Source organism: Pseudonaja textilis, chromosome 2 (genome assembly GCF_049901715.1).
Source record: "Pseudonaja textilis isolate UNSWEBS1 chromosome 2, rPseTex1.2, whole genome shotgun sequence".
NCBI lineage: Eukaryota > Metazoa > Chordata > Lepidosauria > Squamata > Elapidae > Pseudonaja > Pseudonaja textilis.
In genome coordinates, this window is record NC_141991.1 from 119,370,384 (window position 1) to 119,389,533 (window position 19,150).

The window sequence follows — 19,150 nt, forward strand, 5'->3', positions numbered from 1 at the left end:
CTATAGGCACAAAGGCTCTTTATATCCTTTACGTTAGTATTCAGGGGACCATCCCATCCATCCATTAACCCTGGTCTCTGCTTTTCAAAGAGGATGCACACAAATGTACATACTGGCAAGAGAAAAAGAGGGAGAACGTTATTGTGCCCTGAAATATCTGAACACGCAACCATCTTTCTCTTGACCATTCCTTTTTACTTCACAAGCTTTGCGGGAGAAGTTGTGGTCCAGATCTGATCAATGATACTGAAGCCATTTGTGACTGCCATGTTGTTCTCCGTGCATTGGTGAGATTGCATTGGGAAGAAGTCAATGTGAATAAAATGTTTTATTCTAAAGTGAATCAAAGGCTATGACTAATGAATATGGTTAGAAACAAGAGAACTTCTTAGTCAGAAGATTACAGGCATCTTATCATTGTTACTAAAATGAATGTTCCGCTGCTTTTACTTTTCTTTGTCAGCAGATCACAGTCTGATGATTCTTTGCACATTCATGCATTTTTTGTGTAGGAGATCACATGCCACTCAAATCTTATTATCTACCGGTCGAGTCCAATAAGGAAGCTTTGTTTGGATATGGATTTCCCTGGCTTGCAGCTAGAAATTAAGCTGATTAATCTCCACTATTATTTCATAGTATCCAAAATTCACCAAAGGTACTCACTAGGGGGCCTGTCCGACCATGTAGCAAAGAAAGGAAGTTACCTTAGGCTACCTTAGGGGAAGCAGAGTTCATTTTTCTCTGTTGCGAACCAAGTTGTGGGTACCTATAACTTCATTCAACCCCTTTAAAATAGCCTGCCACTCTCGAGGGTGGTAGAACAGGCTAGGACACCAACTTCCAGCATTTTCACATGCAGTAGCTGGGATGCTATGGAGCCATCTGATCTAGTCCTTGGATCTTAGCCTGCCACTTGTTTTGGATTAGCCTTGAGGGGGAGAAAGAGAGAGACTGAGAGGACATTTGACAATTGCTTTCCCTAGCCATGAGGTGGCAGAAGAGTTCAACTTGAAAGCCTCCACTGTAAAAAAGACAGGTCTAGGAGGTTAAAATGCATTTCCTTCTCCCTAAAAACACGCCATCTCTTTGCGCCAAGGCAGACACGTTGTATACTAGACGCCTTTCTTTGCTTTATAAAACAGTACCCTTTTTACTCCTGTGGCTGGTGACATAAAATAATTAAACTATTGTGAAGGCATTACATTACACATATTTATTATGCTACAGCACTGATCCGTGGTGGAATTCCTTACACTTGTAATTCAAGGGTAAAACAGTATAGTAGAGTAGGGAATTTCACATCAGAGCAAACTTTGTTTTTGTTTAGGAAGACATGTGTTTGTCTATTTCATTTTCTGTATTTCCTCAGTGACTGTTATTAAACAATATTAAATATGCCATTATGCTAGGCAGGTATCGTGAAAGTAGCCTCTACCACTCACTTTCACAAAACAAAGGGACTGTTATGTGTCTGTAATGCTGACAAGATCTTTCAAAATGTATTTCAAAATAACCCAGTCGGGTTATTGAAGCATTTTCTTATCCTATAATATACAAAAAGGAACAAACAGTCAGATATGGTGAAATATTGAATGAAAAGGGTGAACTCAAATCTATACAAAAGCTAGAAGAACAAGGTATAAAGATGAATTGGTTTTCATATGCGCAAATACATTCAAGGTATGATAAAGATTCTAAAATGGAAGGTTTCTATGATAAATTGACTGATTTAGAAAAGATTTTGACAGGTACTGATGAAAAGTGATTAAAAAACTGTATGGATATTTATTAGAAATTAAATTAGAAGAAGAACAAGTTAAAGAAACTATGATTGCTTGGGGGAAGAATTTTGGATATGGGATTGATTTAGAGAAATGGCAAAAATTGTGGTCTCAAAATTATAAAATGACAATGTCAACAGCATATAAAGAAAATTTATATAAGATGTTTTACAGGTGGCATTTCCCCCCAACAAGAATAGCAAGAATGTTCAAGAATAAATCCGAAAAACGTTGGAAATGTCATCAGACACCTGGCTCATATTACCATATGTGGTGGACTTGTGCGGATGCTAAAAAATACTGGACTAAAATCCACATGTGGTTGGAAAAAATGACAAAAAAACATATAGACTTGAAACCAGAGATTTTTTTTATTGGGAATTTTACCTGAAATATATAGTAAAGACTTGAAATACCCGATTGTAAATGTATTAACAGCGGCTCGGATTGTATTTGCTAAAAACTGGAAAAATGAGAAAATACCATCACAGGAGGAAATCATTTAGAAAATATTGGACTGTGCTGAAATGAATAGATTGACATTTGAAATTAGAGAACAAGAGGATAAACAATTTTACAAAATTTGGGATCTTTTCTATCAATGGTTAGACAATAAAATACAATAATGAAATATGTAGACTTTTAGAAAATAATAAATATATAAAGATGTACTTCTTTCTTATTATATCTACAAAATGATTTTAGGATAGATTTGGGATGATAATATGAACTGTTATAAAATAAACTAAGTAAATTATGATTATCTTGTAAAACATGAATGAATAAAAGTATAGTCAAATGATTGATTAATAATGATACTAAGGTATTTAATTTTTGATTGAAAATATGAGATTATATGCAGTATAATTGTAATTGAAGACTACGAAATGGAAGCACAAAACAATTTGTAAACCAACCAGCACACTGTATGTACACATATGGAAGATAGCTTGGTGTTTTTATGTTTTGTTTGTTTAGATTTGTTTTTAAAAACCAATAATTTTTTTTAAAAAAATGTATTTCAAAAGAAAAAAAAAGTCAGAACACAGCCTTAAAATGGGGTGCTTATATACTAATTGGATCCTGGATGTCACCAAAAATGGATCTTTGAATCATCTTCTTTTCTTTTTTTAAATAAAATTTTTATTTAAAAAAATAAAGAAAACATTAAAAAATTACAATGTTTTGTTTAACCTTTTCTTTTTTGAAACTATAGAATTTTTTAGGATTCCTGTTCTTCTCTTCTGTTATTAATGTTGGAGCATCATTTTCATACTTTTCTAGAGAAGTTCAACAAATTAACAGAAATGAAAATCAAATGACTTGAGAACAGGAAATTAATCGGGTGCTTTTATCTTCTTATTCCGAGGCTAAGGGGAAGAAGGAAAGGGGGAAATGATGAGTAATAAATATTGCCAATGATAATTTTCTAACTAAAGTAGATTATTTTCACCTATTGTCCTGGAATATTGCTGTGGCTGGAAAGCCAGAGCCATAGATGGTGACTTGGAGGATTTCTTGATAAACTTTGATCTTATAGCCCTTCAGGAGACCTGGCTGACCACAGAAGAAGAACAGATCCATCTGCCTGGCTTTGATTCGTGGTCTATTCCTGCAGTTAAATCTAAGACTAAAGGAAGGGCCTCTGGAGGCTTGTCAATTTTAGCCAAAACAAAGTTGGGCTGGCAAGCGCAGAAGCTCGGTTTTGGTGATGCTTCTGCTTCACATTTAATTGTCAAGTTTTTCTATGGTTCTTTCAGATTGATATTGCTGAATATATATATCCCTCCTCACTCCACCCCTTATTATACACCTAATATCCGGGCAAATTTGGAAGAGACAGTTCTAAAATTAAATGTCCAATATCCTAACATTACTATAGTTTTGGCAGGAGATTTTAATGCCAGGGTAGGGGCATCTTTACATAACTTTGTTTATTCTGGTGTTATTCCTGAGGATTATTTACTATCTATTCCTCCCTGGCATTCCAGTGATTACAAAAGAAATATTGCAGGTACACAATTAGTTTCTATGATTTATAACTGTAATCTCTATATTATAGGAGGTAAGGACTATGGTTTTATATATCCCTTTACTTATCACTCAAGTAACTCCGGTAGCGTTCTAGATTATATATGTGTTTCAAGAGATAAGCTTGAGAGGTTCGCAGATATACAAGTCCACATGAGGGAAGGTAGTGATCACCAACCAATTTCAGTTTTATTTCAAGGCAGTTCAGATACACGGAGAAACTCACCTTGTGGCAAAAGGTTTTTTGCAAACCTGGAAGTGAGACAGGATAGAAAACTCAAATGGGCCAAAGTTGATACTGCGGCATTATCTATTTTTTTTGATTCTGCACAGCCTCAGATCTGGAGAAGCTTAATTTCTCATTCATCTTCAGGCTCAGATAATATTATGGCCCATTATGATGTTCTATGTCATTCATTGAAGAAATTTCTTACTGTCAAACTTCTGATAAGAAACTGGCAAGTTGGAGTTAGCTGGTTTGATTCTGACTGTTTGCACAGTAGAAAATATTTGAGAGCTGCAATGTGTAGGGTTCAGCGATGTCCCACCTCAAAACTATAGCAACATGTTGAAAATTAGGTGTGATTATAAGAAATGGATAGCATCAAAGAAGGCTTCCTTTAGAACTAAATTATGGTCGGACTTGGAAATTTGGGCAAAAGGGTCAAATTCAGCTTTCTTTTGGAATGCTGTCTCAGGTATATTGAAGGAATGTAAATTTTATTTTGATATCCCCATTCCTGCTTCAACCTGCGAGAATTTTTATTCTAATCTTTTTAAACCCAATCAGGACTCTATGCATACCCAAAGCAATGATTTGTTAACTTTAGAAAATCTCCCTATCTGGCCCCCTGTTTCTGTTTCAGAAATTAAATCCATCATTCGATCATTAAAACCTAATACGGCACCTGGTGAATATTTTTTGCCCCCAGAATTATTTAAGACTTATATGGACTGGTGGGCGCCTTTGTTAGCAGGGCTATTTACATTTATAAACATTACTGACCACATACCTGTGGGTTGGGAAGTGGCCATTATTGTTCCCTTACATAAAAAAGGAGACAGAGGCAATCCAAATAATTACAGACCAATAAGCCTATTTGGAATTGTTGCTAAAATGTATGCAAAGCATTTGTTGAGCAAAATTGAAATCTGGGTTATGGAGAATAATCTTTTGACGGAGGAACAAGCAGGCTTTAAACCAGAGCAATCTACCATAGATAATTGTTTCACATTATATAATTTGGTAACAAGGTATTTAAAAATGGGTAAGAAATTATTCACTGCATTTATCGATCTAAGTGCGGCTTTTGATTCATTAAACAGAAATATCTTGTGGAGGAAACTGACATACCTGAACATGGAGCCCAGACTCCTTTTTCTGGTTTGGGCCCTTTACTCAAACACCCATGTGAAAATCCATACTGGCGTAAATGGATCCGTGTCTAAGAGCATACCAACCAATATTGGCGTATGACAGGGCTGCATTTTAGCCCCAATGCTTTTCAATCTCTATGTCAATGATTTACCAGGATTCCTGCATGCAGTAGATTTGCATATGCCAAAGATTCTTGATAAATTTATTAATATCCTTTTATATGCTGATGACATGGTATTAATGGCTCATTCACAAATAGGCCTGAGGAGACAGTTGCATAAGCTGAATACCTATTGTACTTTGAATTTCTTAAATATTAATAAAAGCAAATCCAAAGTGTTGGTTTTCAGCACAAAAAGTAGGAAATATAATTTGCAGATTAATGGGGAGTCAATCGAACAAGTAAATTCTTACACCTACTTAGGAGTGGTTTTTACTAATACAGTGTTAGATCGCGGGACAAGAGACTTGAGACCAGGGTGACTGTTCAGCTCTTTATTTGGTATATAGGTCTGTGCTGGACTTGCGAGCTGCGGCAGCCCTTCATATAGGGATTGCCAGCGGCTCACAACCAATGACGGCTTTTTGAATCTCCCGCGATCGGCGTGGCCAATCGCAGTTGATTCATTATGAGCCAATCAGAGTAGTCCGTTTGGGCCAATCAGGTGAGGGTATTCCAAAAATGCTAATATGGAACACCCCTCCCCTCTTGGTTTAGTCCAACCTATGTAACGTAGTCCCATAAGTAGGCAGGGCTTTTAACATGTCTACTTGACCTGCACAGCTCAGTTGTGGCATGATCTTCAGCTGGTTCGGACGGGATCCTTGTCACTCCTGTCCTTCTCGATGGAACCTCCTGGAGGGTGAGTCAGGCCTCTCACTGCAACTCCCACCCCGTCTACCAGGGTCGGTCGAGTTGTCGGCTCTGCTGTTCCTGCCCAGGTTTTCTGGGCTGGTTGAACTGGCTTGGCTGCTTCTTCCAGGCAAGGCTTCGTATTGGTGGCCCTCTGCTGGTTCCCTTCTGTCGCCGTCGTCTGCCGGTAAGTATTGCTGGTTTCTATTCCTGTTTATTGGTGTGGGTTGTGGTTGTTCGGTTGGTTGCGTTCTGGGAGGATTTTTCCCTCCCTTTTTATTAATGTTTGGGGTTTCTCCCCCCCTCTGGTTTTTTTATTAAAGTCTATTTGTGGTGTTTGCCCATTGCTTGTGTTGTTGGCGGTTATTCTCAACCTTAGTTGGTCGATGTGCCGTTTCCAGCTTCTTCTGTTGTCTGTGTTTAGCCGGTATGACCTGGAGCCTGTCACTTGGGTTATTTGGGCTGGTACCCAGAGTGGGTCCCCTGAAATTTTTTTTGCATAGACTGTGTCTCCTGGTTTAAATGTGCGGTACCTGCTGGATGAATCAGGTGGTTTTTCAGAATTATATGTCGGGTGCAGCCTGTCTAGGTGTGATCGTAGTTTTCTGCCCATTAGGATCTCTGCTGGGCTTTTGTTGGTTTTCAAGCTGGGTGTTATGTGTTGTATTGTCAGTAGTTTATTAATTTTGTCGTGTATGTCTCTGGTGTCTCCGGTGTCTATTTTTTCTAATGCGTCTTTTGTGTACCTGACCATTCGTTCTGCCCGCCCATTCGCCGCCGGGTGAGCGGGCGCTGTCAATGCGTGTTGTATGCCCTGTTCGGTGAGAAATCGTTCGAATGCCAATGCCGTGAACTGTAGGCCGTTGTCAGACACCAGCAAGTCCGATAGTCCATGGGTGGCAAACAGTTTGGTTAGTTTTTTTATGACTGCTTCTGTGGTGGTAGATTGCATGACGCTCACCTCTAACCAGTTTGAGTGAGCGTCAACCGTTATTAGAAACGTGTGCCCTTTGGTGGGTCCCACAACGTCTATGTGGACCCTTGACCAGGGCCCCCTGGTGTTTCCCACTCGAGGGTTGGTGGGGGGGGGGGGTTGGTCTGGATCTTTGGCATTTGTTGCATGTTGCCACCCATGTTTCTATGGTTTTGTCCATTCCCGGCCACCAGATGTAGCTCCTGGCTAGGGATTTCATCTTTACAATGCCTGGGTGACCTTCGTGCAGCATGCCCAATACCCTTGTTTGCAATGTTTCTGGAACCACCACTCTGTCCCCCCATAATATACATTCCTTTTGAGTAAATAGTTCAGTCTGCCGGTTCCAGAATGGTTTAAACTGGTCTCCGCCCTCAGTTTCTGGCCACCCTTTTTCTACCCAGCTCAAGACTCGCACCAGTTTCCTGTCTTTGATAGTCTCTCTGGCAATGTCTGATGCGGTCATTGGTGGGTTGGGCAGTGTCTCTATTTGCAGGGTGGATGTGGTGAGTGCCGGGTCGTCTTCCAGGTCCAGCAAGGGAGCGCGGCTTAGTGCGTCTGCGTGCGAGATGCTTTTCCCGGGGCAGTGTATTAATTGATAGTTGTAGGCGGCAAGGAACTCGGACCACCTCATCATCCGTGGTGACAAGATGTTAGGGGTGGCCTTGTTCCCTGCCAGGATCCCCAGGAGTGGTTTTTGGTCGGTGATAAGTGAAAAATTCCTACCGTATAGGTACTCGTGGAACCGCTTCACGCCGGTGATCGCTGCTAGAGCCTCTTTGTCGAGCTGGCTATAATTCCTCTCTGCCTTGGACAGTGTCTTGGAGAAATATGCAATTGGCCCTTCTCTCCCAGCCGGCAGAGTGTGGCTCAGGATGGCTCCGATGCCGAATGGTGAAGCGTCACAAGTCACTGTCAGTGGTAGGGTTTCACTATACTGAATGAGGACTGATTCCAATGTGAAGAAGTCTTTTATTTTCTGGAATGTGGTTTCTTCCCGCTTCCCCCAGGACCAGGTGGCTGTCTTGTCCAGTAGCCTATGAAGTGGTTCTGCCGTTGTTGCCTTCTGTGACAGAAAAACATTGTAAAAGTTAATCAGTCCGTTCAACTCCGTTTTATTTTGTGGTCTTGGGGCTTCCTTGATAGCTTTAATCTTTTTCTCTGTTGGGTGGATTCTGTTTTTGTCAACCAGGTACCCCAGGAACTCTACTTTTTCAGTGCATAGTTGGCACTTCTCCTTTTTTACTTTTAGTCCTGCAACTTTGCATTTTTGCAGGACTTCCCTTAGGCGGCTCCCCAATTGGCTTTTGTTTTTTTGCTGACACCAAGACATCATCGAAGTAAGGCACCACCCCTTTTATTCCCTGCAATAGTTGTTCCATTAAACTCTGGAACACCCCTGGTGCCACGCTGACTCCAAATTGGAGTCTCTTGCAATGAAATGTTCCCTGGTGGGTCATGATAGTTTGCACCTCAGCAGTCTCAGCATCGACTGGCAGCTGCTGATATGCCTGTGCCAGGTTGAGCTTTGTGAAGACTTTTCCTCTCCCCAGCAAGTGTAGGAGGTACTGTACCACCGGGACAGGGTAAGCACTCTGCTGCAGCGCGTGGTTGAGGGTGGCCTTGTAGTCACCGCAGATTCTCATGGACCCATCCGGCTTAATTGGGGTGACTATTGGGGTTTCCCACCGGGCATGATCGATTGGCTCCAGGACCCCTTGCGCAATGAGCTTGTCCAATTGCTCATCAATTTTAGGCTTGAGGGCAAATGGGACTCGCCTCGGTTTCAGGTGGATTGGGGCAATATTGGGGTTCACATTAAATGATATTGGGGACCCCCGGTACTTGCCTAAGCGTCCGTCGAAGACCTCCTGGAAGTCCTTCATGAGCTCCTCCTCCCAGTCTGCTTCCTCAATGCCATGGATGCCCATCACCTCGATCCCCAAAGGCGCGAACCACTCCAGTCCCAGCAGGCTCGGGCAATCTTTGTCCATGATGGTTAGGGACAGTACTTTTTCCTGTCCCTTGAATGTGATGTGGAAGAGTCCAATCCCTACCACGGGGATCCGGTTCCCCTGGTAGTCCTTAAGTGTTAGCTTCTGGTTCTCCAGCTCTTGCCTGCGGATGCTGGGCACTAACCGTTTGATCGTGTCCCACGACACCATAGAGAGGTAGGATCCGGAGTCTACCTCCATGTCGCATTGCCGGCCTTCGATGCCGACCATCACGCGCACCTTTTGGGCGTCCGAGGTGTTGGAGTGCTCTATGGTGACTGTTTGATGTGTTTCCTCTCTGTGCCGGGCTTCGCTGAGTCACTTGCTTCACCCGTCGTAGCTCCAATGGCTCTCTGTGTGCTTGTCTCGGTTTCTGGGGGGGGGGTCACGCCGTCTGGGGCTGTAACTCCGTTTGTTGCGGCAGACCTTGGTGATGTGCCCCCACTTCTCGCAGTGCTGGCAAATGGCATCTAGGAACTGGCACTCTGAGCAGAGGTGGTCTCCTCTGCACCTGGTGCACTGGAACCCCGACTTGCGACCTCTCCGCTCCCACCGTTCTCGTTCAGACTGTAGCCAGTGGATTTCGGCCTCCTCATCATCGGTCTCGGGGGAAGATTCGATGTCCTTGTGGTGTGTTGTCGTGGCTTTGTGGCTTGCTTCTGGTCTTTTTTTCCGATTGTGGGTCAGCCCCCGTGGTTTCTTGCCAGTCCAGTGCATTCATCTGGCACATCTTGGCTGCTGACTTCTTGGCGGCTTCAGATGCGGTGGCTTCGGCAATGGCTTCAGTGACGGTTATGTCTGCTCGAGCCATCAGCCTGCTCTGGAGCATGGGATCCCTTAATTCAAGAACCACGCAGTCCCTCAGAGCCTCATCCATGTCGGAGAAACCACACGCACCCCTGATGCTCCTTAGGGCCGCCATGAAATCCCCAATGCTTTCCCCATCCTTCTGGTCCCATTGGTAGAACTCATGCCGTCGGATGAGGTTGGGGACGGCCAGTGCGTAGTGGCTTCGGAGTAGCTGGTTGAGGTCGGCCCAGTCCATCTCCTTCACGTCTCGGGGCTTGGCCAGCACCTTGGCCATCTTGAACACTGCGGGCCCGCAATGTGTCAGGAACACAGCTCTTTTTCTCTGACCGTTGGCGTCCTTCAGATTATTGCTCTCGAGGAACATGAGGAATCGATCAATGTATGATTCCCAATCCTCGGCTGCCTGGTCATAGGGTGCGGGTGGCGCGTTGCTGCCGGCCATCGTGTCAGTCGTTCAGCTCTGGGTGCCACATGCTCGGCTGGTCTCTTGTCTCAGTATCCCACCTTCATCACCAGTGTTAGATCGCGGGACAAGAGACTCAAGACCAGGGTGACTGTTCAGCTCTTTATTTGGTATATAGGTCTGTGCCGGACCTGCGAGCCATGGCAGCCCTTCATAGAGGGATTGCCGGAGGCTCGCAACCAATGAAAGCTCTTTGAATCTCCTGCGATTGGCGTGGCCAATCGCAGTTGATTCATTATGAGCCAATCACTGCTGTTCTTTCCACCAATCACAGAGTAGTCCGTTTGGGCCAATCAGGTGAGGGTATTCCAAGAATGCTAATATGGAACATACAGGATCTTGGTTTAATCACTTTAAAAGTCTTGCATTAAGAGCTGAGATAAGCATCAAAAGATTCTATAAATTATTTAACCATAATTATCCAGGCACTTTGACTTCTATGTTGAAAGTATTTAGGGCAAAAATAGTTCCAATGCTGACATATGGTGCAGAACTGTGGGGCTTAAATAAAGCCTCCCCACTTGAACAAACACAGACCTGCTTTTTAAGACACTTATTGGGGACTGATAAGAGCACTTCTGCTTCAGCAGTCAGAGCGGAATTGGGTATCCTCTCCTTACAGAGCCATTTAATCATTAAAACATTTACATACTGGCTAAAGATACAATCAATGGATTCGGATAGACTTCCCAAACTATGCCTAACTGAACAGTTAAATATGTTCCAATTTAACTCCTGGGCCAGTCAACTCCATAGAGCCATTTTAAGACATGAGTTTTCTACCCAATATTTATTGTCAAGGGCTTCCCAGGCAAGGGAAATTTTTAAACAGAGAGTCTTGGATATTAGTGCCCAGACTGACATGGAATTATTAGCCAAGAAAACAGGTCTATAAGATGGTTGGCTAAGAATAAAAACATCTTCCAACCTGAAAAATACCTTTCACAATTATAGAGAAGAGCCTATACCAGAGCCAGATTTGAGTTACTGGATTCCATGTCCAGACATGGGCGCTTCCACCAGGCACCATACCACGAGAGAACCTGCATATGTGGTTCACCTGCCATTGAAGATATTTCCCACATCTTGTTCAACTGCCAAATATATGCTCCCATTAGGCTTAAATATTTATCATTTCTACTGGAAAGAACAGCCCATTGGGAATCAAACCACAGACTGTTATATTTCCTCCGGGCCTCTAATGTACACATCGTTTGTAGGACTGCTAAGTTTATAATCAAGGCAGCGATCCTAAGAACCCAATATATTGAACAAATTGGTGTATCCTGCAAGGGTGATCTATTATCCGGTTTCTGACTCCCTGGTTTTCCACATATGTTTTTATTATTGCATTCTTATATATCTAACTTATCTGTATTTTATCTTGTTATATATTTATGTTATGTTACTGATAAGGTCTTATGACTATTCAATAAACCTCTTACCTGGTGCCTTTTTTGTCTCCCCACCCACCCTTTGGGAATATATTTCTCCAGTGGGGAGAAATCAGAAAAGTTGGCAGAAGTAGTGACGTTGCACAAACGAAAGGGATACAGTTTTCATTGCAACGCCATAGCCTCCATCTTCCCATTCTTTACCCTATCCAGACGCTATTCTTTCTTTTCTGCAGCCAGAAGCCTTAAAATCAGTCTCCTTCCTTGCTGTACCAAAAAAAAAGGTTAAGGCTACATTTTATTTCCCTGCGTTCCCCTTCTAGAGCTGAGCCCTGTATGTGCTCCGTTAAAGTGAGCCGCTTCTCAGAATCCCTTGCTTCCTCATCTTTCTTTGAACTGTCAGTTTCTCCCTAATTGAACTGAATGTATTACATTCTCCATAGATGCATTGCTTTGTATGCTAATCTCAGAATAGTCTTTGAGCTAAATTTCCCATAAAAAGTCAGTGACTTATTTGATTGTCTCGTGTGCCATTAGTCACAAATATTACTTAATAAATAGCATTGATTGGTTATTAATTAGAGCTGAAGTAAGGTCCTGAGGGGCTTCACTGGAGCTGAGCAAATGGTCCGGAACTGTCTGGTTTAATACGTTGTTTGGAGCTAACAGCGGTATTGTGAATCTGATCAATGTCTGGATGGGGGCTGCCCATTAGGAATTTCAGTATCTATTGAAATGAAAGAGCCACCTGGGCTAAGTGGGACTTACTCTGAAAGAACAACTGGGCCATGCAAACAGGCAAAGCCCCATCTGGGGAACGTAGGCAGCACACAAAACCATGCCCCTTCCAGTCTGTGGAAAAACCTTTCTCCATGGAACTGGTCCCTGGTGCCTAAAATGTTGGGGGCCGCTGTACTAGGCCACGTAGGGATTTAATAGCTGAAACTTGACAATTTAAATTATGTTTGGAAACAGACCGATTCATTGCACCTGTTCAAGATGGCTGTGATATGTGCCATGTGCCCAGTTCCATTTTGATTGCTGTTTTGGGTCAGCTGAATCAAAACCTTCTCAAGAGGCAACGCCATGAATCAGAAGCAGAAGAAGGAGGAGGTAGAACCCAAGTATGTTAGTTCTTGGAAGACACACTCCAGGGCTGTAGGGTAGTTGGCAAGTAAAAATCCCAAAGCAGACAATGACAACCCGTTGTTGTACTGTCACCCAAAACCCCTGCATGGACCTGTCTGCGAGGTCAATCAAGAGCTGAGAGACCCTGCTTAGAGGGGGATGCGGTGTAGTCTTGAAATGTAGTGTTCCTCATTTGCTATTGTGGAACAGGTTTGTTTTCCCAATTTAATTCAACCCCTTGAACAGCCTTGCAGAGCTACAGTATTTATCATCTGATCCTTCTGAGAGATGTCAGATTCTTTGGAAGCTGCTTCCAGCAATTCTTCTCCTAGCGAGATTCTCACCATGTTCTCTTCAGCAAGATTTGCTGGCATGAAAGGAACAGGATGACAAGAATTTCAGCTGAACTCTTTCCATTTTGAACCAGTTTATAATCTGTTAGTTGGAGTATTTTTTTAAAAAAAATTGTTCCCAACAGACTTCCTGTCATCTGGGAAAGTGCCTGGTCTCTTTGCTTGTTTTGGGAAAGTTTGATGCTGTATCTTTACATAACAATCTCCTGAATTTTTATCCTTCTGGAAACTAACCCTTTGACAAGATAAGGCACAGGCTGTCCTTGGTCTGACATGATTTCCTGCTGATTTTTCAATGATTTTTTTTTATATAAAATTTTTATTGTTTTTTAACACACAAACAAACAGACAAAACATAAAAACATCAGCTCTCCCGTATTTATATACAAACAGTGAGTCGGTTGGTTCATCAGTTTTGTGCCTTCATTTCATAGTCACAATTACAATTACCTTATATAATAACTCTTATTGTCAATGCAAACTTATATCATTATTAAAGAAAAAGAAATTTGACTATACTTTTATTCAATCATGCCTTTATCAGATAACTATATTTTAAGTAATTTATTCTAAAACAAATCATATAGTCGTACCATGATTTTAGGCTACAAATTTGCCTCCATCAGAGTAAGTCCCACTTGGCCAAGGTAGTTCTTTCATTTCAATAGATATTGTGGCATCACACACTAAGCTGCATTTGATAGTTTACCAGGAAAGCAACTGAACTGTACTTAAAAATTGAAATAAACAAAACTCACTCACTTTGACAGCTTTTATTTAGTGGATCAAATCCTCCAATTTTGTCTAAAAAATTATCCCACTTCTAAAAAGGCAAAGATGGAAAAGTGTGGCAGTACAAAGAAAACACTACCCTCTCTTTTTTAGCACTTGCTAGCTTTTATGAAAAGTAAATGACAGCCTCACCTCCACCCCCATCCCACACACATAATGTCTGATTTTACTTCAAAGAAAAGGTTTTCTTCCCTCACTTCTCTGATGCTTGTGGGAAACCAATTGATAAGTATTTATATCTGGAAATTGCAGCCTCTGGACTCTCGGCACCGTGGAAACAACATTCTGCCAGTTTTCATTACAGTCCTTCAAAGTTTGACAGAGGTTAGCCAACAAAAGAAATAGAAAAGGCAGACAGTTTCAATAGACTTTTCTATTCTGTAATGATATATGCATTTTAAGCCCTTCTTTCCCTCCCTCCCTTCCTTCTTACCTACCCATCTTCCCCATTTATCTTCCTTCCTTCCTTCCTTCCTTCCTTCCTTCCTTCCTTCCTTCCTTCCTTCCTTCCTTCCTCATTTATCTCCTCCATCTCTTCCTTTCTCTCTCCCCCTCCCTTTCCACACTATTAAAAGAAGCAGCAATTTTTTTATTCTTTTTATATCACTGAATGAGTGAATTATATTGCCTTTTCTTTGCACAAATAGGCATTTATCCCTTTAAAAGTAAGCAATGCAGCAGGTGACTGCATTATTCTATTGTCTAGTCCTTCAAGTGGCAGAAGAGTGTGTTGGCATAAACTGTACTTATTGTTGATTCCTATTGTGCCTGAGAAACAAGGTACAGATTTAATGTGGGATAAATTCAGGAACACGATTGAGGATTTTCCCAGTTTCTTTTCCCCTCCCACTATTCCTTGGTGGTTGTTGATGGGATAACAAGCACAACTGCTTCCTAACGTGGGATGGGATGTGAGTGTGAGGGCATGCTTTATGGGGCCCTTGGAGCTCTCTGAGCTTGGTGGATTTCTTGCAGACATCTCATTACCAAATTGGATAACATAATCAGTGTATGCTTGGAATGATCATTTAACAGCTTCTCAAAGCTGACTAAAATATTGCCAAGTGTGAAAATGTTCCATCTCACAGAGATGACTTTGGAGAAACTAGATGATTTCAGCAAGACGTTCTGGATTGGGTAGGATTTCTTCAATTTGGGACTGGATGTGCAATCTGAGGGTTGCTTTTTTCTGGCTTTGCAGCTCCTGGTTCAAGAGCAGGTGGTAGCTATGCCTAGGAAAACCTTTGCACAGAACTGTGCCAGGTGTCAGCTGTATTCATTCCTGGACCAAGAGATTTTTATAATTTGCTTTGATTCATAAGTTCACCAGTCATAAGTGATGGGTCATGTAACATTTTTCAGCACTTCCATAACTTTGAACAGTTGTTAAATGAATTATTGTAAGTCAAGGACCACCTGTACATTTATTTCTTGCTCAGCCTAAACCCCAGTTGAAATCTTTAAGTTTTATACATGCAAGAGCTGCTCGAATTCCTATATCATTTCAGATGGTTACATTTCCATAAACGTTGAGAAGCTTTGGTGTAATTGAAGGCCACTGTGATTTTATGTTGGTTAAATGTTATTTTGGCATACTTTGGTTTTAATTTTCAGACCTTCTGGCCCTGTTACAGGGAGACTACGGAAGGCAATGAAAAGTCAGGTTAGAAATGAAATACAAATAAGTTATTCTATCTGGTTCAGGCTCACCCCGCATGGAAAACCACTTATTGAAGCAGCTGGCTAGAAAATAAATGCAAAGGCCTTGGTAGATTCAGCAGACGATTATCTTAAAAGCAGAAAGTGACTAACAGTGTTAATTCTGCAAGGTGCCAGTTTTGAGCCTTACACTGATGTGATTGCCTTGTGGGATTTTGAAGCCTTACCCCACCTTTTGCCACCAAAACAGATTTTTTTAAAAAAGCCCATGTCAGAGCATTTGCAGCATGCCTACTATTACCGTACTATTACCCAGCAAAATACAGCACGCAGAGACTTAGACATTTAACAGTGATTTATATACAAAACATATACAGAAATATATGTGGTATGCAAATACCTGACAAGCAATTAATCTTCTTAACTCTACACAGAGAACTCCACAATGGATAACGGACACAAGGAGAGAGAAAGCACACCTTCTATAATGTCAGCCTTATGTAAACACCTCTTAAAGGAGTAAAGGCTTCTGTGAATCCCTTCTTCATCTTAAAAGGGCAATACCATGCTATGCTGATTCATCCTTATTGCATCAGCCTTATATTACATCAGCTTTACATTGTATCAGCCTTACAGCAACTGGCAGCTATTTAATCTTATACCTCAACAACCCAGTATTTCTAAACTCTACCTTGTCTGCTTCATTTTGAGATAGTTGGAAGATAAAATGTTGAAGTCAGAGATCTCTATGAATTGAGTGTCCACAAAACCTCTGTCACATCAGGCTGCATCGGCAACCAATTGAACATGTACATTAGGAAATCAATATTTATTCCATCGGCTCTGTCTGTTTCCCTTCTCTTCACTTTTTTCTTTTTGCTTCTAGGTTAACTGAAGCAGGCAGAGCTGATGTAGTTTCATATAGTACAAGAACAGCAGAGTCCAGTAGCAGACATATTTAGAGTTATAACAGCAAAGTTACCACAGCACTGAAAAAAGTGACATATTACTATTTTTCCACACTTAACAATCATTGTGGCATCACTGTGGTCACATGATCAAAATTGGGGTGCTTGGCAACTGGCAGGTATTTATGATGGTTGCAGTGTCCTGGGGTCATGTGATCCCCTTTTATGACCATCTGACAAGCAAAGTCAATGGGGCAGCCAGAATCACCTAAACAACCATGTTATTAATTTAACAACTGCAATGACTCACTTAACAATTGTGGCAAGGGTTTATCTGTATTTTATATCTAAGGATGTAGGCATATACATATGTTTGTATATAGCATGTCTATATGTGTGCTTTGTATATGTATACTTTTGAGAGCAGGCAACAGAATTTCATTTTTAATTTGTGCCAGTGTGTCCACAGTAAAAATGACAATAAAGGTTAACTTATGTATCTTTTTTAAGAAGGTCATAAAAAGGGGCAAAACTCACAACAACTGTCTTGCTTAGCAACAGACATTTTGGGCCCAATTGTAGTCATAAGTTAAGGACTACCTGTATCGGAAATCAGTGATCCCACTGAGGAAATCCTTTGCTATGTAGCCCTCATTGTTTTTACACATCATCATGACATCATCACCACCACCTTGAACAAATGAGGAGGTAAGGCCATTGCAAGAGCCTTTCTTTCTTGCAGAGTTGAAGTACTAGCCACCTATTCTTGAGCCAATGGAAAACGTTCATGAAATCTGCCAGTTAACCAGGACATAAATTGTTATTTTCTTGCTATTTTTGATTCCATGGCTCTCAGTGTTCTATGCCACCCAGACTTTCATAGAGTTGGGCGGTCCATTAAATTCCATTAATCCATCTGCTGTCCTTTTGCCAGTCCCTATCTTGCCTCTGGTGCTGGAGAAGACTCCTGCGAATCCCTTGGACTGCAAGGCGATTACAATGGTCAGTCCTAGAGGAGATCAACCCTGACTGCTCTTTAGAAGGCCAGATCCTGAAGATGAAACTCAAATACTTTGGCCACCTAATGAGGAGGAAGGACTCAATGGAAAAGAGCAATAGAAGAAAGGGACGACGGAGAATGAGGGGGCTGGATGAAGTCACTGAAGCAGTTGGTGTGAGCTTAAATGGATTCCGAGGGATGGTAGAAGACAGAAAGGCCTGGAGGAATGCTGTCCATGGGGGTCATGATGGTTTGGACACAACTTCCTGACTAACAACAGCAACAACAACAACATCTTGCCTCTGCCCTCACCCCAACCCATGATTAAGGAACAAAACTATTGCACTTTTTAGTCTGTGGATCCCAAACTGAGCAGGCAGTTTCTAGAGAATAACAGCACTCCAGTTGTAGGCATGTAATATTTAGATTTATTGATCTAAATCTTATTAGTAGATACGAAGATATGATTCAAGATTTCCCCTAAGAACTATTAGCCCTTAATAGAAAGAAGTAGGTTCTTGCTTTGGAGAAACTGAGTAGCTTTTCCTTCATCTTATAAAACTAGAAATCAAACTTATGTAGTGCAAATGATGAAGAAGAAATCTGAGGCTGGGCAAAACCAAAACCAAAAAGGCTTCTCCACGCAATAAGAAATCCCTTGTTTTAGTTAGAGTGCTTTAAGGCATTCTAAATGAATGAATTTCATGATCTCCTTCCTCTTCCCCCTCTTAAAATCTTAAAGACTCCCGTTGCTGATAATAGCGTTTTCGTTTGAAAATGCACGCTCCACATTTTTTTATAAGTGTATGCCCCAAATAAATAATAAATGGATGAAGTCATGTAGAAGGAATGAAAAATCAGGTTTAAGCAAGCTTCATTAAAACCTATACTGGAAGGATTCTCTTTGAGCCATCCCAAAAGCCTGTTTGTGCTGAGTTATGATTTTGACAAGGAGGGAGGGCTTCGACAGAGTCTCCAAAACTTCTTTCTATATTTTGCAATTAGGGTTGGGATTGCAAGTAAGCTAGAGACTGAAAAACGCTGTTGGGTAAATGTGATGGGCGCCTTGGCGCATCCGTTCTCCATATTCCTCTTTAGCTTATGGTTTTTATTCCTTCTCTTTCATGGGTTCTCCCCACCCTGTCTCAAACTACCCCTTGGGTTGATGTCTCTTAATAAGCCACCGGCAGTCCCCAACTTACAACCACAATTGAGCCCAAACTTTCCACCTGCCCAGCAAGTTGGAACAACTGCCCAGTTGTCAAGTGAGTTTCCCCCATTTTACAACCTTTTTGTCACCATTGTTAAGTGAATCACTGCCATTGTTAAGTTGCTAATGTGGTAGTTAGGTGAACCTGGCTTCCCCATTGACTTTGTCCGTCACAAGGTATGACTCCAAGACACTGAAATCATCATAAATGCAAGTCAGTGGTCAAGAGTCTGAATCTTGATCGTGTGACCATGGAGATACCGCAATGGTCATAAGTATGAAAAACAGTCGTAAGTCACCTATTTCAGTGCTGTTGTTACTTTGAACGGTCTCTTTAAATGAATGGATTACCTGTATAAAACAACTGTGTTTCAGGTGTTATGTGGAGAATTTGGCTGTTGTTTGACTCTGACTAAATGT